This window comes from Callospermophilus lateralis, chromosome 12 (assembly GCF_048772815.1).
Source record: "Callospermophilus lateralis isolate mCalLat2 chromosome 12, mCalLat2.hap1, whole genome shotgun sequence".
NCBI classification, from domain to species: domain Eukaryota; kingdom Metazoa; phylum Chordata; class Mammalia; order Rodentia; family Sciuridae; genus Callospermophilus; species Callospermophilus lateralis.
The window spans coordinates 86,029,660-86,052,026 of record NC_135316.1 but is presented as its reverse complement, the minus strand read 5'-3'; the positions used below and the strand labels follow the sequence as shown (position 1 = coordinate 86,052,026).

The 22,367-nt window shown below is 38.3% G+C and overlaps 1 protein-coding gene and 1 long non-coding RNA gene across 6 annotated transcripts in view; one reads left to right on the top strand and one right to left on the bottom strand.

Annotated features, from left to right (window-relative positions):
- Positions 1–2,660: 2,660 nt before the first annotated feature.
- LOC143411644 (uncharacterized) lies at positions 2,661–19,473 on the bottom strand. 3 transcript variants are annotated; one of them, XR_013092879.1, is made up of 4 exons: positions 19,224–19,473; positions 17,047–17,127; positions 8,551–8,620; positions 2,661–2,895 (listed from the first exon to the last, which is right to left on the bottom strand). It is a non-coding gene; the product is annotated as an uncharacterized LOC143411644 (long non-coding RNA). The 3 variants fall into 3 exon arrangements; XR_013092881.1 differs by having other exon boundaries at positions 19,244–19,473; XR_013092880.1 differs by lacking the exon at positions 8,551–8,620.
- Positions 19,440–22,367, top strand: part of Uspl1 (ubiquitin specific peptidase like 1) — a 39,222-nt gene continuing 36,294 nt past the window's right edge. For 2 of the 3 annotated variants that reach the window (XM_076872493.1, XM_076872492.1), the window contains exon 1: positions 19,440–19,929. The gene's annotated coding sequence lies outside the window, so the exon portion shown is untranslated. The remainder of the gene's footprint in view (positions 19,930–22,367) is intronic. The other variant, XM_076872494.1, reaches the window with a different exon arrangement.

Here is a 22,367-nt window from a genome sequence, read left to right as displayed (position 1 = left end):
ATGCAGCCATACCCATTCATCTACATTATGTGAAAAATTAAAATTATATTCAGTGGTACTCTTATTAGAAATTATCTACCTTCAGCACATTAGTATTTTATTTCCAGGCTTAAGTTAAGTATTTCTCGCAGCTCATGTACATTGACATTTCTCAACAGAAATCAGATACACAAAGTGGCTGAGAAGGCATTAGTCTTGGGATGAAATGAATTGCCTAAGATCTTGTCATGGGGAGTCAAGCAATGCCTTGTCTTACAGACTTAAACACACTCTCCATTTTAAAATAATATTTACGAATTCATCTATGATACTGTTGGGAAAATGCATAAACAAACAGACATTGAAAATTCGGTGTTGTTATTTAAAGAAGTGAGTCCCTAGGGCAGATCATATCGTACAAAACTGCAACCATTCAAAAATTCAAGCATTAAAAGAAATAATCTATCTTATCTCTCTGCTTCTGAAAAGAATTTCTTGTACTATTCAATGTAGGTTAGTCATTCTTAATGCACCAGAATAGGTAAAAATGTTAAGCGTCTCATAGGAGCAACAGGGATTGCCCTCTTGGGGCAGAAAGGGGCTTTTAGGCAGTCCCCCTTTTGCACAGTTAGACTATCCCCCAGAGGGAGCTCCTCCAGTCCTCTGCGGGCACATGAACTTCTCTGATGATCTTTTAATACAGAGTCTGTGTTATATTCTCCTTTGTATTCCCAGGGTCCACCCCAATGTCTGGCAGATAATAAGAATTTAATAATGTTTGTTGAATAAATTTAGTGGAAGTTGGAAGAAAATTTTTTGTTTCTTAAAGATACCATTAGTTTTCTAGGAAGCAGAATTCATGATGAAGTAAAATAAAACCACCTAAGATCACTTCAGCACCAAGAGACAATTCTTAATTTTTTATTTTTAATTAATTAATTTTGTTACTGGGGATTAAAACCAAGGGTGCTTTACCACTGAGCCATATATCTATCTCTTTAATTTTTTTATTTTCAGACAGAGTCTTTCTAGGTTGCTGAGGCTGGCCTCAAACTTGGCAATTATACAACTTCAACCTCCCAAGTCGACAGTACTGTGGGTATGTACCACCATGCTCAGCTCTTGATTTTTTAAAATCTAGTTATTAAACCAACCATATACAGTAACTTGAAAGACTGAAAATGATCTTAAATATTTTCTACAGAAATTATTCTATGGCATAGTTTGGTTTTCCATTTTGATTTCTAATAACTCATATACTTTTTTTTTAACCTAAATTTTGTTTTGAATTGATCTTTTGGACAGAATACTATTCTCACATTTTAGACAATTTAAAAGGGAATTTTGTAGATTGTATAATCTGAATCTAATCAGAAGGAAATATCAGCAATATGTGGAACATTCTGCTAAAAAGGGAGAGGCATGGTGTCTTTTTCTTCCCATAACAATGCCATAAAAGACACAGAAAAGCTATGGACATGTTATAGGTTGAAAGAATCCAAAGATACACACATAACTGCATGATCTTAGACCGGATCCTGGACTAGGAAGGGGGGAAATGCCTTAAGGGACATTATTGGATCAACTGACGAAACTGGATTACAAATAACAAAGGATCACTATTAAACTTCAAGTTGTTTATGTAATTCTTAGGAATTACATATGACGTACTGAAGATATGCGTAAATGACTTTAAAATATTACATATGAGTACATATATTCAGGTACATCTATATCTAGAGACACATATTCAGAGAGTGAGCAAGAGTCGTCATGAGCATAAGTAATAAAGCAAATGAGACAAAATTTTAATGACAGGAGAATCTAGGTAAAATGTATATAGGTGTTGTATTTTTTTTTTTTTTACTTATCTGTGTTTGAACTTATTTTAAAATAAGGAACAAAAGCAAGCAGTCAGTTTTTCAAAGATTACCAGCTCCTTCCTTTTTTTTTGGTTCTATTATCTTTCCCATTTGTTTAGATCTTTGTTAAAATTTTGTCTCATGATTAACTATTTTTGTACCACATATTTCAAATACTCTAGATTCTTTTTAAGAAAGCTCTTTTAAAATATTGCCTTTGTTTCTAAATAAAATGGAAGTAATTTTCACCTTTCCAAACAGAAGCAATAGGAGCAACCCAGGTTTAGCCTTGATAGAAGCCAATCACATTCAATTTAAAAAGTATTGATAAAGCACAACAATCACCTCTGTAAGGCTTACAAAAATGAATTAAACACGACCCTGTCTGCCCTTAAGTAGATAAAAATCTAGTGAAATATAGTAATAGTGGTCTGAAAAAAAAGGGGCAGAATCGACAAAGATTATATTATCTATTGTTGCATATTTCTCCCAAATACAGTAGCTTAAAATAATAAACATTTATTATCCCATATAGTTCCTGTGGTCAGGACTCTAGGAGCAGCTTAAGCAGGTGGATCTGGCTTAGGGGCAGACAAGAAGTTGGTTGGGCCTGTAGTCTCTGCAGGCTGGACAAAGTCTTCAAGATCTACTTCCAATGTGGCTCTTTCAGATACCAGGCAAGTTACTGCTCTTTTAGGGGGAGGAGGCCTCAGTTTCGTAACACATGGACTTCCACAAGGCTACTTGAGTATCCTCACGAAATGGGAATTGACTTCCCGAGAGTGATCCAAGAGAGGGAAACGGAAGCCACAATTTTTTTTTTTTTTTTTTTTTTTATCACCTAGCCTCAAAATCACACACCATGTGTGTGTGATAAACACACTACTCCAGTAGTTACACAGTCATTGGGCATGAATTACAAGACAAAAGAATCATTGGGGGCTGGGCTGGGATTGTGGCTCAGCAGTAGAACGCTCGCCTTGCACAGGTGGGACCCGGGTTCGATCCTCAGCACCACATAAAAATAAAGGCATTGTGTTGTGTCCTTCTACACCTAAAAAATAAATAAATAAATATTAAAAAAAAAAAAAAAAAAGAATCATTGCGGGGGCTGGGTGTAGTGGCACTCGCCTTTAATCCCAACAACTCTGGAGGCTAAGGCAAGAGGGTTCCAAATTCAAGGCCAACCTCAGCAGCTTGATGAGATCTTATCTCAAAAAATAAAAAAGAAGTGGGGATGTAGCTCAATGGTAGAACACCCTTGCATTCTATCCCCAGGACCACACACACAAAATTTTAAACATTAAAAAATGCTAAGGGCCATCTTTGTAGCTGGCTATCACAAAAGGCTACATAAAAGACAGAAGATATCAAGGGAGAGCAAATGAGGTGTTCTTAAACCCAAATGCTTGGTATACCAATGGTAGTGAATATTAGGTGATCTCTAAAGTATAACCTTTTAGATTCAGTCCCTCATACATAACCTAGCCAATAATTGTATGGTAGTATCCCTTTATCCACGGGAGGTACCTTCCAAGGCTCCCACAGATAGTTTTGAATCTTGTATGTACTGTTTATTCCTATACACATATACCTATGATAAAGTTTAATTTATAAATTGGCACAGTAAGAGATTAATAATAATAGCTAAGGAATCTGAACAATTACACTGTAATAAGTTATATGATCGCTCAAAATATCTTATTGTCTATATTTGCTCTTCTTGTGATGGTGTGAGCTAATAACAATGCCTACATGCTGAGATGAAGCGAGGTGAATGGCGTAGGCTGTGTAACAGTGTGAGGTTGCTACTGACCTTTTGATGATGCATCATGAGGATCACTTAACCATGGAGGCTGAATGAGGGTAAATGAAACCAGTGAAAGCAAAACCACCTTAACTGGAAATATGCCAACATGGCAATATTACTTTTGTAAACAAGCACACACTAGACTATCTAAAGAGATTTACAAAGCATGAATAACCTGTTTGGTCTATGCTATGCTGTGCATGAAAGCTTAGATTCTCTCTAGCCAACAGCAGACCTTGGTAAATTCCTTTTTAAACTTAACATATGAAGTTCATCTTAACCTAATTCATGGATGATGCACTTAGCCTGTAATGGCAAAGACAGACTCTGATTCATCTTCTTATTGCTCTATGATTAATGAAAGGCCCATGAAAGAAACTGGCATGATGTTAACTAATATAAACAAGTACTATACTTGATTTGAACCTCACCACACTGTAGTTGTGTATTATGGTGTAAACTGTGTAGGTGAATAAATACTAGAGCTGTATTTTAACACTATATATATATATTTTTTTTTTTTTTTTTTCTGTAAAACAAAGGTTTAGAAGATGTGGGTGGAACTGCCTCACTAACAGAGGATTTTGTCCTAACCCCCAATACTTATGTGAATTTAGAAATAGGTTCTTAGCAGGGGATACTAAGATGAGATCATTGAGGTAACCTAATCCCATGTGACTAGTATCCTTATAAAAAAGCAAAATTTGAATACAGACACATACACAGGAGGGACATTACATGAACATAAACACAGAGACTGGCATGATATTTCAATAAGTGAAGGAACGCCAAAGATTGCTAGCGAATCAACAGAAGCAGGAAGAGGCATGGAACAGATTTTCCCCCACAATTCTCAGAAGGAACCAAGCATGTCAACATGTTCTTTTGGACTTCAAGTATCGAGAACTATGAGATAATAAATTTTTGTTGCTCAAGCTACTCAGCTTGTGGCACTTTGACACAGCAGCCCCAGCAAACTAATACAGAACAGATGATCTCTTAATGATAAGGTTTAGAATTGGATAATTCTATGAAACACTACAAATGTTTGGGAAGATTTCTCATATTCATCTGTTTACAGTATAGCTTAGTCTTCCAACTGAAAACACAAACAGGCCGAGTGTGATGGCACATAGCTGTAATCCCAGCACCTTGGGAGGCTAAGACAGGAGGAGTCCCAACTCCAGGCCAGTCTCAGGAACTTAGTGAATTCCTACGAAATTTAGTGAGACCCTAAGACCCTGTCTCAAAGATAAAAGGGCTGGGCATGTAGCTTAGTGGTAGACCTACCTGGGTTCAATCCCTAACACCATTAAGAAAAAAAAAAAAAAAAGAAGAAAACACAAATGGATTCTTTATAATTATAATGCAAAGGATTTCATACTTTTTCTGCAAAGGGTCAGATAAAAATATTTTAGGCTTTGTGGATTTATAAGGTCTTTGTCAAATATTCTTTTATAGTTCTTTAAAAATGTTAAAGCCATTCTCAACCAAGGGATGTATGAAAACAGGCCTCAGTCCAAGCCTAATGATCCACAACCTGATGATCCACAGCCTGAAGATCCCTTTTGTGTCAGACTAACTAGCTCCCTTTCCCTTGGGCTCCTTTTCTTCAGCATTCCAAGCCCAAGAAACTATTTCAAATTCTTTTCACTGTTAGGTGGTACTTACACTAGCCCAGGCATGCTTCCAATGTCCTCAGAGTAGTACCTTCCTCAGAATTATCATCCCACAGTCCAGAAGTTAGAAACTTTTTCCACTTTTCCTTTATTTACTCTTCATTAAGAAGGGAGCAAGCAAGCACATGCAACTTATGACATCAATGACATACCCTCAAACACGCTAGGGCCCCGAGCTGCTCGTGGCCCATTCTAATAGACACATGTCTCCAAAGTACAATGTTTTTACATCACAAATGGTTTACATCTAGAGATTTAAATAATTAAGAGTGCTCTTTCATAATCACCAGATACTGCAGACCCGACAATGGCAGGGCTAAGTACACAGAAACAGAGACTGAAAGTTCTAAAATGATGTTAGACAGCTACCACTGTCATTTTTCCTTCTTTTTCTAAATTGGGCCACTGCTGTTTTCTCAAAGCAGATTTTTTTTTTTAAAATATTTACTTTTTAGTTTAGGTGGACACAATACCTTTATTTATTTATTTTTATGTGGTGCTAAGGATTGAACTCAGGACCCTGCACGTGCTAGGTGAGCCCTCTACCATTGAGCCACAACCTCAACCCTAAAGCAGATGTTTTATACAAAGTGAATAACACAGTACCTACCAAAAAATAGTTGCTCAACGAATGTTAAAACATGTTCCCCTCTTTTCCAGTCCTAGAGATGAAAGCCAGGGCTTCACACATGCCAAGCAAGTGCTCTATCACTGAGCTATCACCTCAGCCCCCTACTTGTATTATTATTATTTTGGGAATACTGGGGATTGAACTCAGGGGTGCCTGAACACTAAGCCACATCCCCAGCACCCTATCATCTTTTGTTTTTCAGACAGGATCTCGCTAAGTTGCTTAGGGTTTCACTAAGTTGTTAAGGCTGATCTCAAAACTTGTGATCCTCCTGGCTCAGCCTCCCAAGTCACTGTGATTATAAAAGGCATGTGCCAACATGTCTAGCCCCTACTTGTATTTTTTTATGAAGCTACAAAACAACACAAACCAAGTGTGGTGGCACATGCCTATAATCCTAGCAACTCAGGAGGCTGAGTCAGGAGAATCGTGAGTTTAAAGTCAGCCTCAGCAACTTAGTGAGACCTTGTCTCAAGATAAAAAGGGTTGGGATGTGGCTCAGTGGTTAATCTCCCCTAGGTTCAATCCCCAGTAAAAGAAAAAAGAAACCCACACATTTTCCTGTTGCTTAGGAAATGATGAAAGCTTGTTAAAAATAAGGAAAGGAAGGTAAAAGAGCCAGCAATAAGAATGCACAGGGTGGATAGGAGGGTAGAGTGAAGAAGAAAGAGAAGAAGAAGGAAATATTTTATGGCCTTGGTGGCAAAATAAAGGATGAGAGGCTCTTCTAATTGGTTCTATTTCAAATACCCTATTGTATAACTTAGTTTGACTATATTATGAGAACAAACAAGCTTCTATAATTCATTCTCAGTTTGCTTTTTTATAATAAAAAATTTTGGTCTTGAAAAAAATAACAATATTAAACATCATGTGTAAAGGTGGATATTGGCCTCTGTATGGATTTGCTAGGGCTGCACTAACAAAATACCTACAAAAACAGATTTTTTTTCACAATTCTTGAGGCTATTAGTCTCAAGGTCTAAGTCTGATATCTGGTTTGATTTCTTCTGAGGCCTCTCTCCTCAGCTTGCAGATGGTTGCCCCTCTGCCTGTTTTGGATGTCTCACTCTGTATCCAAATTTCTTCTTTTTGTAGGGATACTAATAGTATTGGATAAGAGCCCACCCTAAATACCTCACTTTAATTTAATCTCTTTAAAGCCCTATTACCAAACACAGTCACATTCCAGGTACAGAGAATTATGGCTTCAACATATGAACTTTTTTTTGAGGGGGGCAATTCAGCTCATAACAGGCCCAAATCTTAATGTGTCAGCACTGCAGTTGGATTTATAGCAGGGTAACTGCATTTATGCTAATCTAAATGTCACACATCCAAATGAAATAATGTAGCAATGATGATCTGAATTTATTAAAAGGCATCTCTCTTTTTTCCCTACAGAAACCCAAATCTATAAATTATACACAAAATGTGGTGTGACTTGATAACTTGCCAGAGCAGGCCCATGGTGGCAGTCAGACCACAAGGAGCACCACTGAAAGATCCCTTTCCTAATCACAGCTTCCTCATCGGCTTGCCACAAAACCTAAAATTCTTTAGTTCTATTCCTTCTTTGGTACTTTATTTCCTCTGAAAATATAAGTAAATCACTGCAAGAGTAATATATTAAGAGATCATCAGCCACTAACACCTTAGGGTAGAACAGCTCAGATCACAGTCTTAAAATAACTAATTCTGTCAGAATGAAATTTTCTTTATAACTGCTCAGCTATTGGAATGTTAATCACTGTCTCCTTTAATAACAATTCAGTCTAGGTCACTTAGGTTTTGTTTAAGAAAATGAGACAAGTAACATATATGAAAAACATTTTCCCATCGTATAAAAGGAACCTGAGAAGGGTAAAAAGAAGATGTTGATATTAACATTTTTGAGTACCTGCTAGGTATCCAGCATTTAGCTAGGCATTTCAGAAATCATTTCATTCAATCCTAAAAATAATTCTGTGGAGTGGTATAAACTTCCACTTTACAGATGAGGAAATAACTTAGATAAATCAACATACCAGAGCTTGTTGATAGGAAAGGAGTGCCTGAAAGTATCTGGCTCGGTGGCTTGCCTGTCAGTGGACAAACTGATAATAAAGTCCCAAATTTTTATAGCATTGTTGTGAAATTTAAAGGAGTGAATGTGTAATCTTAAGTGTGGTAGAATGCAATAGGACTGACGTGTGGCTTCTGAGACTCGGCCTTAACAGTCCTCGCAGTCTTTCCTTTTGCCCTATTAGAACTCTGTGCTGCCATGTTAAAGCCCTGTGGGGAGACTGTGAGTGAAGAGGATGCCAGCAAAGAGGGAGAAGGAGCTGGCTGACACCCTGTACCACAGCCTCAGACATGTCATTGAAGCCACCTTAAGACTCTGTGGCCCTAAGCCAGCTGCCAACTGATTACAGCTGTGTGAGCAGGCCAAACTGAGACTGGGAGAAAAACTAGCCAGTGACCTACAGGATTAAGAAAGTATACAAATACAATGAAAAAAACTTCATAGTCCTCTTTTTTTACAGTTTTCCTCCAAAGATCTCCAAATTTGAAAGACTAAGTTTTCTGAAGCATAAAAATTAAAATCACCTTAGAACTTGTAAGAGTAGTGCAGTCCGTCAGCTTCATTTGTCTGATGTAATCACCACCTTGGTAATCCCTGAAGAAGAGCAATTATTTATCTTAAACCAGACTAAAGTAATGGGAAGAGTCCCAAAGTACAGAGGACCAAATGACCCACCTTCATTTGCTTTAGAGAAACACAATAAATAGTCTCCCATCTTGCTTCTCATTTTCCCTAATCTTCTCTGTGGCATTGGTTTAGGGAGTTTTTCTCCTCTACCACACTCAACTTCACGGCTTTTCTTGCAATTCTGATATGCAAATATTCTCTCATTTCTGCTTATTTCCAAATTATTCCTAAATCTGTACTTACCATCCAGATGTATACCTTGGGATCAAGTCCTGTCTCTATAACCACACTGACAGAAGGCTCCCCTCCTCGAGGTATTGCAAAATTAGTTCAAAATCAAACCTATCATTTGCTCCACTCCTCCTCTGCTTTAACAGGTTCCAGACTAAGACTTACTTAAGCATCATTTCTTCTGGGAGACCTTTACAGAATTTCTGAAGGTAGGTTAGGTGCTAAGCCTTTTTTTGACATTCTGATGGCATTATGTGCCCTTTAAGTAACTTGTCACTAAATACACATTATAATCCTTAGTTCCCACTTTACCATTCACTCAACAAACATAACATGTAAAGTGGTGACAGATGATGCAATGGAGAAAAGTAAAGCAGGGGAATGGGATGCATCCACTTAACGAAAGGGGTGCCCTTTCCAATTTGCACACACCCAAAAAGCCGTTCTGCAATTGAGTGGGGGAACAAATGTGTGTGTATGTGTGTGTGTGTGTGTGTGTGTGTGTGTGAGAGAGAGAGAAAGAGAGAGAGAGAGAGAGATGATAGAGAAGGAATCTGTAGGCTGCTAGACTGAACTAATGAGTTAGTAAGACACAGGAAGGTTTTAAACAAAGGAATGATATGTTTTAAATGACACACTGGTTGCTAGATGGAAAATAAAGTGAAGGGAGACAAGAAAAAAGCAGGGAGAACAAGGATATTACTATAACTCAGTGGTCCTCAATTGGGGGCAATTTTGCCTCACAGACAATATTTTGGCAATGGCTAGTTGACATTTCTGGTTGTCACAACTGTAGGGATGGGTGACTACATGCACCTAGTGGGTGAAGGCAAAGAATGCACTAAACATCCTACAGGGCACACAGCACAGGAAAGCCTGTTCCCCAGCATTACTGATCCCAAATGTCAATAGTGCCTAAATTGGGAAACTCTGCTATAACCTGTGATGGGATGTGGCTTGGATTAAGATAATAGTGTGACAATTGCAGAACTGCTTAGCTTATGGGTATATTTTAAAAGTAGGGCTGACTACATTTGCTGAGGGATGCAGTGTGAGGTACAAGGGAAAAAGAGGAATTAGAGCTGACCTAAAGATTTGTTGCCTGAGTAATTAGAATGAAGTTCAACACATGAGATGAGGAATAACGTGGGAATAGCAGGCAGAAAGAAGGTGCTTTGTAGAAAAGCAGATGAGATCGATGGGACTCAAGTGTTCTGTTTTGGACACACTGAATTTGAAGTGCATACTTGTCATCAAGAGAGTTTGTCAGGTAGGCAGATGGACACAGTCCCAAGATCAGGGAGAGGCTGATGCTGGAGATATTAACTTAGAAGTTTTAGCAGCCATACAGTGTTTAAAGCTATAAGACAAAATTATTTAGGGAACAAATGGAAACTGAGAAGCCATCTTGGCCCTAGGCATGCCACTGTTCAAAGAGGAGGAACCTGTAAAAGATACTAAGGGGAAGCCAGGAAGTAGGAGAACTTAGAGTACATGAGAGTGATGAATGGTACCAAGTGCTGCTCTGAGGTCAGGGAAAACAGAGACTAAGAAATGACCACCAGAGCTGGCTGCATGACAGTCAATGCTGATGTGGAAATGAGCACTCGCTGGGGAGATAGGAGTGAAGGCCTAACTGGCCTGGATTCACACAAGAATGGAGGGGAAGACAGAAACAACAGCACTAAACAGTGATTCACTTTTTTGGGGGTGGGCCTGGGGCTTTAACACAGAGGCACTCTACCACTGAGCCATATCCCCCAGCCCTTTCTAATTTTTACTTTTGAGATAGGGTCTTGCTACAATGCTGTGGCGGGCCTTGAACTTTCGATCTTCCTGCCTCAGCCCTCCAAGTTGCTGGGTTGACAGGCGTGTACCACCATACCTGGATAACAATGATCCACTTTTTTTCAGATCTTTTCCTACATTTAAAACTGTGAAAAGAGGATTCATTTCTTTTTCTCCCAATTTTTCATTTTATATATTTGAACATACAGAAAAATTAAAAGAACTGTTCGACAACTATCCTTACCATATACCGACCACAGACCCAACATTTAACAGTGTATCATATTTGTTTTACCTATATGTGCTTGGGTATGTATTTAAACTATTTAAAGATAACTTCATCTCTAAATAAACTTCAGGCATGTCTCCTATGTCCATTCATCTACATAAAGCCACCATTAGCACACCTAGGAAAATTAAAAACATGTTCTCCATTATATTCTACAGCTGGGCATCATATCCAAATTTTCCCAGCATGTATTCTACAATCCAGGATCCACAAAGTCCATGCACTGCGTTTGTCTGTCATGTTTCTTTGGTCTCTTAATGCTACTGATTTGCTGAAAAGACGCATCTATAGAAAGGATTTGACTGATTCTTGTCATGCCATTTAACTTGTTCTATTCTGAGAGTTTTTGAGGGTAATAAATATATTTGCTATATCTGGCATGATATTCTGAAATTACTATTTCCCAAATTCCCTATAATCTCTCTGCCCTTTATTTTCAGGAAATTCTCAATTTATTCCAAAAGTTTTTTTTTTTTTTTTTTTTTTTAAATTTAATCTCCACCTATTAGCTCTGAAGACTCAACTGAGTTACTATCCAGGTTTTATATACTCCATATTCAGAAAAAATGTACTAACACCCCTCATTTACAATAAGAATTCAGAGGAGAGCTCATTTTAAAGCTAATCAGTACTTAAGGCAAACATCATTTTATTGATTAATCATGACAAATTATATTTAGAAAGTAAAATGAATTTCCTAAAATTTCTTTCCTGATCAGTAAAATAGTGCCTCCTAATACTTGAGGGTGAAAGTTGCTGTCAACTACACCTGCATGACTGGAAATTATGACATCCAAACAAGTTCCAGGTCTGTGCAGCCACACTGTGTGTGCTCTTCCACATGGGGAACGGATACCCGAGAAAACCTATCATGCTAATAGCTGGGTTTCTGTTACTGGTCTTATGTATAAATTCTTCAAGCAACTTAAAATGCAAAGAAATCCAACAATGCTTACAGTTGGAGTCCCAAAGAACATTTAGACATTATCAGTTTATCTTAAGACACCTTCTGCCTTAATCTTCAAATTATTATCTGTTCCACTGTTGAAAAGCTATAAAATGGAAGGCAAATGAATTATATACTTTTAATTCAAATGAATATTTCAAGTTCCCTCTAACATTGCAATTATTATTTTTTGCTATCTTATGAAACCTAATATTATTTAGCATATTATATTTGTAATCATTTTTTCTTTTCTTTTTGGTACTGGGGATTGACCTGAGTGGTGTGTAACCACTGAGCCATAACCCCATCCCTTTTTATTTTTGAGACAGGGTCTCACTAAGTTGCTTAGGCTGGTCCAAACTTGCTATCCTCCTGCCTCAGACTCCTGAGTTGCTGGGATGACAGACATGCACCACTATGTCCAGCTAAAGGAAGGCATTTCTTTTCAAACTCTAAACTGAGTATTTCGTGCCCGCATGAAATGTGCAGTAAATTTGGGATACAAAGCAAAGACCCTGAAAGGTTATTTAAGAATTACATAATAAATGTAAACTATAATGGGCATGTGACTATTAACAAATAGGTGAGCAATTGTGATTATTAGTAGGAGAAAATTTGATGAAGAAAAATACAGATGATCAATCCCCATTCCATGTTCATGGAATCATGAATGGGACCCACACAATTACAGTTTTAACAAGTTCCCAATGTACTGCCATCCGTATCTATCTAGGAACCCAGGCATATAGGGCAAGCACAACTTTGGAAGGAGAGGCTGCTAAGAACTAGCAACTGAAAGGTTACAGCGAATTTTGAAGGACAGGCAAAGTTTAGATGAGGAGAAACCAACATTTGTTGTGAGGGCTTATTAACTGCCAGACACTGCTGTACATATTACCTCATTTAAGAGAATTTCATTCATATATAGAAAACTGAACTCAAAAGAGGATAAATAATTAGCCTGAAGTCACAAAACTAGTTAAATAACAAAAATAGGACTAGTAGATATTTTCATTTTATAGATGAAACTGAGCCTCAGGGAAGTTAATGTCTAGAGAAACAAATTCAACAGCAGCAGCACCAGAGTTAATAAGTGGCCAAGTTGAAATCAGATCTCTGAATCTATAACCTGTACTTTTTTTGGCATGGTTTTTAAAGAGTAGATGGAGGTCTATATTGCTTAGGAAAACATAGAAGTAAAAATAAACAAGAAATCAGATTAGATCACAAAAACTCAGTCTACATTCTTACTTATTATGTGATTAGAGAATCATACATTAAATACCATCAGTGGTTTTGTTCTTTAAAATATATGAGTCTATTCTTACCATTCCATAGTTGGATTACAAATATTAGCCCCCAAATAACAGTAAGAAAACAATCAATCCAATCATTAGACTGCACTTAGCTACTATTTGGGAACTGCCAACCTAGTCAAACTGATTTTACAGTTAGCCTCAATTTAGAAATATAAAGTTTAAGGCTGGAGTTATTTATTTATTGGTGGTACTGGGGATTCAATCTAGGGCCTTGCACATACTAAGCAAGCACTCCAGTACTGGGCTACATCCCCACGTCTCAGCCCTTATTAATATTTTTGTGGTACTGGGGATTGAACACCTGGGTGCTCTACTACTGAGTTATATCCCCAGCCCTTTTGATTCTGAGACAGGGTCTTGCTAAGCTGCCCATATTATTATCAAACTTGTGGTACTCTTGCCTCAGCTTCCTAAGTAGCCGGGGAACACGGGCATGTGCTAGTGTGCCCAGCTAAGATCAGGGGCCTCTATAACTGAGATTTTAAAAGAACAAATGCTTTGTGGTCAATATTAATATTTCAAGAACTTTTTTTAAAAAGTGAAGTTAAACATTCATTCACCTCTCTTCTCTATTTATGGGTCAGTTCCATTTTCAATGGGTCAAGACCAAAGTAAAAATTCAACTAATTGAGGTTCTGCCTATAATTAATTTTTTCTCCATTGTGCCTATAGAATATTGCTTTGCAACTCTAGTAATTAAAATTTCATTCTGCTTTGTGTGACAGGACAGTCACCTGTTTACATGTTTCAACCCTCTAGAAATAAGGACCATGCATTATTCACCTTGTATTCTCCCTATATTTAGTACAGTGCCTTGCATATTTAAGGGACACTTGTTGACAAATTTAATGTTTTTCTCAATGACATATACACTGAAACTAATACATACAAAAACATAGGGAACTATACTATCGAAAATATTCCATCTTAAGTGGCCAGAGCTGTAGTTCATTTTTAAGAGTGCTTGTTTAACATGCACAAGGCTCTGGGTTCAATCCCCAACACCATCCCCCAAAAAAGAAAACAAAAAAGAAAAGAAAACAAAACAAAACAAAACTGGACAATATTCCATTTTAAAAGTCTACCATTTTAATTGGAAATTGGAAGTTACCAAGATCATCATTCAAGTCCATACTATGTATGTACTGGGCACTATATGAACAAAATAGATGTAGTCCATGTTCTCACAGAACCTAATACAGAGAAAGTAAATATATATGTATTTATTACACATTCATTCCATGAGGAAAACAGCAGTAAGTGGTAATAAAAAATTAGAGTGGGTATAAAGGACAGAGGGCTTCTGTAACAGGGTGGACAACTTGATATAAGATACTGAAGCTGAGATCAAAAGCTTGAGAAGAGCAAGTTCTACAAAGACAAGGAATAGCATTGCCATGTGATGCAATGCCATTACTACAGCACATCTTCCAACCTTCTACTTTTTTTTTTCGATTATTTTTCTATTGTTTCTATTATCTCTCTTCTGGTTATGTTTTTTGTTTGTTTGTTTGTTTGTTTTTATTTTCTTAGTGATTTCTTGTTTTAAGTTTCCTGGCTAAATTAAATGATGGCATGAACTCTGGGGAATTTCAGACTACCCATTTCCAAATAATCCTAAATTCCTTTCAGTCCTTATGACTGATAAATTCATTTTGAATTGACAACTATGTTTCAATTAGGAATGCTTCTCTATATAAGCTTAATTTTTTGATTGGGAGGCTTCCTGATTGCTAATCAGCATGTTGTGTGATTACTTCAAAAAATACTTATAGAATGTCATTTTGTTGCTAGAAAAACGTACTGCTGCTTTCTGAACTCTAGGTTAGCCTAGGGTCCAAGAAGAGAAAAATGTACCTAAAGCAGTCCCTAACCACTGTGCATTCTCAGATGAGGTCTACGGCTGAAGGTACCCACTTAATTACGAAGGTGGATGATATGTTGGAATAATCTGAGATTAGAAATAAATTGTACTCCATATGTGGTGTAATAAAAACCATAATGCATTCCGCTGTTGTGTATTAAAAAAAAAATCAATAAAACTAAAAAAAAAAAAAACCTGAAAAAACAAAAAAAGAAAGAAATCAGAAGGTTTAGGAGTCAGTCCCAGGTCTGCCACTGTGTTGGGTAAGTTTGGGTAAACTGTTTACTTCTTTTAGGTGTTTTCTTATTGGTAAAATGACAATGCACAGCAGTTGCATCATAGACAAATTTAACTACATGTTTAGCCAAATGTATAAGAAAAAATAAGTTTAAATAGCATATGCTTTGGAATAAGCATTGGTTTGGAAGCACAGAAGTCAGTCTGTTTTCATATGTTTCTTGTTGAAAATCTTGCTGTGCTGTATGATTTTAATGTTTAAAGATTTGTGTTTGTCCCTGAACACAAACCACCTATTTCCTCTAGAGATTAAATGTAGAAGCAGTCCTTCAGGTAATGTGACTTCATATATCTAGTCTTACTTCAGGTTATTTATTTATTTATTTTTGGGGTGCTGGGGAATCAAACCCAAGGTCTTGTGCTTACTTTAGAACTAAACAGGACATTGACTTCATTATCTCACTATGACATAGGGGATGCATCTGTGCCACTATTAAGGACACAGATATATTCACATAGGTGGAAAAAGGTGAATATACAATGTAATTCATTGCACAATACTTTTTAATAAAGATTAAAAAAAAAACCCTTCAATATCCAAAAGGGGAGAGGACTGATGAGATAATGAAAAAGCTTAATGGAATATTATGCAGCCATAAAAACAACAGACTCCTTGCTAAGTAACAGAGAACAATAACTAAGATACGTGAACAAAGGTATTTCAGCATGCATACAAAAGAGGGGTAAATAAACACCAATAGTACTTATTTGCTTGTATATGCATAATTAAAAAAATATACAAGAAACTGTTAGCCTTTGTTGCTTCCTAGGCAGGGAACTGGTTAACTGAGGAACAGGTATGGTAGGAAGACTTTACACTGCATACACTTTTGAATTTTGAACCACACGAATATACTACCAACCCAAAACAACACAACAAATTTAGAGTAATAAGATAGCACTTTATGGTGAAATGGGATCATGTCCTGAGTGGGAAACACCTTTTAAAAAGTAAATATCTGCAGGTATATTGGTGGAACTATAAAAGACCTTTCTAAGATGTCCATCTATTTCAGACTTCTCATTTTTTAATCTGTAAACCAAGGCCTTCAGAATTAAGTGACCTGTGTAAGGTCACATAGAAACTCTGGAATAGAAATCAGATATTCCAAAATATGTTGTAAGACTCTTTATCATACTGTCTTCATTTTGTGTGGGCAAAAAGTAAATTTGGGCTACATTATAAGTTGTAAGGTTTTATCTAAATTTTAGAGTTTAAAGTATAAAACAACCTTAAATCCTGGGATTAATAATTTCTTGTTTGGACCACTAAATGGCTACACTTACAGTTTGTGCTTTTCTCTACAATTGCACTTATAGAGCAGAATAAATAAATGCATTTTCCCTTCTAACAAATCAAATCACTGAGGACAAATACTAATATGTCTCAAGTTTTTTTTAAATTTTTTTTTAAAGTTATAACTGGGCACTATACCTTTATTTTGTTTATTTTTATGTGGTGCTGAGGATCAAACCCAGCGTCTCACATGTGCAACCCCAGCCCCTAAAGTTAAAGTTTTGAAATATATAATGCCTAGCACAACTTTACTGACAAGCAATAATTTCAAAATTCCTCAAATGCAAGAGTTAGCTGTATTTCAGAAATTAGATTAGTTAGGTGTGTTAAGAATTTTTGCCTGGTGGCACAGTGGCTCATACCTGTAATGCCAGGGAACTCAGGAAGCTGAGGCAGAAGCAAGATTCCAAGTTCAAGGCCAACCTCAGCAACTCAGCAAAATCCTGTCTCAAAAATAAAAAGGGCTGGAGATGTAGCTCAAGGGTAAAGAGGCCTGGGTGCAAAATTCCCAGAACTGGGGGTGGGGTAGGGGTATACAAAAACAATTTCTTGGAATTAAAAATGTTGCAAGGTACACAAACCATTATTTAACACTCCATAAAACAGTGCCCAAGAACAGAACCCCACAATCAAAATTACTAATATTCTTTTAGAAAAACAAATGGAATAAAAACTTTATGTAATTCTCATTAATGCAGGCTGTATTTTGTGATGAATTGTGTCTAAACTTCAAAAGCTTCTGATTTTCCAAGCTTCCTGAATATTAGATTTACATAAGGGATTAGACACTGAACTTGCAGGGTGCTGCTAAGAAGTATGAATACTTGTCTCTGTCTTTTGGATGAAGCCACACAAGGAATCACAGCAGGAAGCTTTTATATTCCAGAAATGAGATAAAAAAGTTTATTGGTTAAAGAGCCAATCTATTAAGAATTGACATCATGAGAGAAAATGAAGCGCAAAAAAAAAAAAAAGAAAATCCTAATTGTATGGCATTGTACTACTATAGTCGTTCACTATATTAATAAATAATAAAAACAAGCTTCCATGTATTAAACGTGAGATTATAAATGGAAATGAAGAAGTGTAATTTCTGTTCCATGCTGCTGACAAGGGAGTGAAGGCAATAGCTTGAAGCCACTGGAAGGTAACTGCACTCTGCTACTGGAGTACTCAGAGCATTCCAAATACACTGGTTAAGGAATAAGTAGAAATACAAACAATTTTACCAATTTGGGACCATGGCTCTCTAAAACAAACGTAAATGGAGTTTTCTAGACAAATTCTTCTAATCGCCTATGTCTGAATCCTCTCCTTTAAGACTTTCCTGACTTTCTACAAGGAGAAAAGCTCTGGAGTCATTACACAACCAAAACAACTAAAATCTTTTTTCTCCATAACTGAAGCCCCATCTCCATTTTATTCCTGTCATTATTAACATCTTTCCTGGCAAAAAAAAAAAATCAAAATTGCACTTAAAGAATAAAAATCAACTTTGTAAACGTTTACTTTTTGACATAACTTAGTCAATGATGTTGCTTTGCAATCTCAAATTTTTAACTACTTTTGCATTTGGTTTTATTCAATTTGAGTTAACATTCAGCAAGTGTTTATTACTGTATTTCTTTCTAAAAATGGATCTGGCAATGGAGAGCAAGAAAAAAAATCCTATTAGTTTTAGCTATTATTTCAGGAGGAAATACTACTTTTCCAAATTTTCATAGATTCAAAATAATGAATTTTTTTTATTATTAGATCTTACAACGAATGCACCAGTACATTAATAATCTAGTACAACTACAAAAAAAAAAAAAAAAAAAGTAGTAAATAAAACCTAACCAGCCTATTTTAATCTGGAGGAAAAAAACCCAACAATTCTTTGTTGGATTTCTTGGCCACTGACATTCAGAAGTACCACAAACTAAAATCTCTTTTAGTCATCAATTTCCTCGTACACGGGATTTGTTTCCTTCCTATCACCCTATCAAAGGCATCAGCATTATTCCAGAATATAATCATTTCGTCTGAGCACTTGAAAGAAACCCACAGTCCCAAACGCCAAAATGCCAACACGGTGACTATGTAAAGAGATAGCCAGTGAACTACAAATTGTTATCCTAGGACCCAGAAACAATCGACCCCAAAGTACTTCTGAATAGACTGCCCTGAGATTTAGAATGCAGACTCCAGAAACAGCAGACGCGGTCACCACGTCCCGTGCACCACATGACCTCCCTACGAAAGCAGCCTCGCAACTTATCAACTCAATGAGAACTCCCCCTTCCTCGGAAGTTAAAACGAGGCAGGGCAGCTGAGACCAGCGCAGCAGGGACGGGTCGGCTGCTCAGGAGTCACAACGGGTCCTGCAGAGCCACGACCCTGGGCTTTCGCTACTCCTCTTACCGTTAGAAGATCTGAGAGGGAGGAAAGGAGGAGAAACACCCCAGAATCCTGGTGGAAAAGCCCCTGGCCTCGAAGGTGGGGTTTAGGGAGAAGGGAGGGGCAGCTCCGTGTGTGGTGACCCTTTGTGAACACGCACTGTGGCAGCTCGGCTCTCACCGAGGCTGAGCGAGCCGACGAGGGGTGCCCGGCGTGGCCCCGTCGTGGCGACCGTGGCACCAAGGAGACGCGCCAGCCAAGAGCCTCCATGGCGGTCCTCCCCTCTGCTGCGCCACCCCCAGGGTCACTCGGGGGGCCCCGGGGTGGCCAAGCCCGGCTCGCGCGGCCCTGGCAGGGCGCAAAGAGACGCACGCCGCTCTCTTTCCTCAGCAGCGTAATCCCTCCGCTGCGGGCCGCGCACTAGTTTTAATCACGCCCCACCCCCTGGCCGTCGGCGTCACCTCCGCCACTCTAGTGCTTTCCAGCAGTTTCCAGAAACATCGCCTCCCCAAACCCAGCCACTCACACTCGGCGAGCTTGGAAGCCACCCGCCCCGCCCCTCCTCGTCAGTTTTAGCCGCAGCTAAAACTGCGGCTGCGGTTACAGGGAGGACAGCCACGCCTCTGCGGATCCCTTCCGGAAGTGTTCCCATCTTCGCCTTCCCCGCGACGTCGACGTCCTTTCAAGCCCCGCGTGCAGCAGGAAGGGGGACTTTTTTTTTGCCGCGACTCAAACCGGAAGTTGCTTTCCTAGCGGAGATGCCGGTGGGGGAGGAGTAGTCCGAAGGGAACGTGGGTTGAACGTAACAACTAGGTGGTGTGGAGTTCGGACCGATCCGGTACGAAGAGGGGGAGTTCCAATTGCAGGTAAGGGAGAAGAGGGAGTAGTTTCTTTCGGCTTTCGAAATAAGGAAAAAGGAACACCTGAGATGCCCTAAGGGGTAGTGGGCACGCTGAAAGGATGGGCAGGGACGAGGTTCAGGTGGGAAAGGTTGATGGCTAAGGTATAAGAGTTGGAGTTAGAAATTTATTTGGTCACAGAGAGGTAAACGCTGAAGAGAAACCAGAGTTTGTTTCCGTCTCCCGGAAGCTTTGGAGATGGGCAGGGTTAACGGAACACGGCGTCTCTGGGGTTTCCAGGATTGGGGTTTGAAACTCACGTGTCTCGGTCCAGTTCGTCTCTGTTTCAGGACACCTGGGGTTGGGTACCAGGGTGGCCGTTAAAAGCTGATCCCGTTCCTCGCCTTTAAGTCTCTGGTGGCCTTGCCTTTGAGAGTTCACGTACTGAGCCCACTTGGTCCCAAGGGCAAGTTCAAATGGGTGCAAGCTCCTTTGAGCACAGTTTCTCTGGGTTTTACCATTTCTCACATAGCACTGTGAATTAAGTTTAATTGGGTGCTTTTTGCCATCCCCATGGTCAGCTTCACTGACACATTCATGGCGCTGTAACTGGGTGCATACTGAGGACCTTTGGAACATCAGTGGCTTACAGAAGTATTGAAAAGGGATGTATGAAGAAAGGGGCCAAGAGTGAAGTGGAGGGAGACCCTAAAGCTAGGCTGGTTTCGCCATGCAATGAGGTCATAGTACTTAGTATCTTTAGGTCGTTCTGATGGACTTTCCTATAATCAGGCTGCAGTAAGTAGGCGATTTTTAAGCTGAGCAGTGCCAAAATCAGACTTGTTTTATAGGAGCATCACTTTGACAGAGATGGGTGGAGTAAAGATTGGAATAGAAAGGTAAGAATTTGAAACATATCCAAAGAACTGTCCACAGAGTTTGGTGACATTTACTACATGAAGAAAAGAAAAACAAAAGCAGAGAACAATTCACACTTTCTAGTCTATATTTAGGAGGCTGGAGATGGCAAAATTTGGTTGAGATTGGGGAGGAGGAACACGTTATTTCTGAATAGAAGACAGTGAAGGGACATATTAAGTTGTAATTAGCCACTCCTGGATTGCATATAAGAGTAAATTGTATTTGAAAGAAGACTTGAAGAACCTATCTCTGGTATTTTTTAATAACGATTTTTTTGGGGGGAGATTTTGAATATTATTTCTTTCCACAACCTACCAGCTGTTCCCATTGAAATGTTGGGTGGTAGTGTCAGAGAGAAGATTTGAAGGCTCCTTGTGTTTTGTGTCTGTAATTGAGAGAGAGAACAATCTGAAATGGTTTCCTAGATCCCTCAGTCAGATGGAGATTTTCATTTAAAAAAAATCTATTGAAGATACTTAACCTATCAGTATCTCTTGAGAATGCTGCAGAATGATAGAAAGTACACTGCACAGTTTCTGCATAGTTAAGTGTAAAGTTAGGACCAGAGCTGGGGATGTGGCTCAGTGGTAAAGCATTTGCCTGGCATGTGTGAGGCCCTGGATTCGATTTCTAGCACCACCAAAAATAAATAAATAAATAAATACAATTAGGAAATTAGGACTAGGAGTAGTTATAAATTTCTTATGTGTCAAGTATTAAGCATTTGACATGCATTATTTCATTTAATCCTTATAATGATACAGTTTAACAAGTTTCTAGCCCAGATCAGCAGGTGCAAAACTGGTGCTGATAGTCACTCTGGACCGTACACGTTTGACTCTTTCCTGTATCCTATAATTCTTTTTTTTTTTCCCCCAGTTGTTGGTGGACATAATACCTTTATCTATCTATTTATTTATTTATTTTTAAAAGAGAGAGAGAGAGAATTTTAATATTTATTTTTTAGTTTTTCAGCGGACACAACATCTTTGTATGTGGTGCTGAGGATTGAACCCCGGCCGCATGCATGCCAGGCGAGCGTGCTACTGCTTGAGCCACATCCACAGCCCTGTTTATTTATTTTTAATGTAGTGCTGAGGATTGAACCCAGTGCCTCGCACATGATAGGTAGGCACTCTACCACTAAGCTACAACCCCAGCCCCTGAATTCCTTTTTTCTTTTTTAAATATTTATTTTTTAGATGTAGTTGGACACAATACCTTTATTGTATTTATTTATTTATGTATTTTAATGTGATGCTGAGGATCAAATCCAGGGCCTTGCATGTGCTAGGTGAGCACTCTACCACTCAGCCACAACCCCAGCCCCCTGAAATTCTTTTTTGTAAATAGATTATAGCTAGCCAGAGGCCATAAGTTGGTGTTGTCCATAAAGAGCCTGAAAATAACAAGCATCCACCTTATAGTAACTTTCATGGCAGTACTTCTCAATGGGACACTTTTATCTCTTTGTGTACATTTTGGCAGTATTTGGAGACATTTTTGGTTGTCTCATGGGTAGAGATCAGTGATCCTGCTAAATA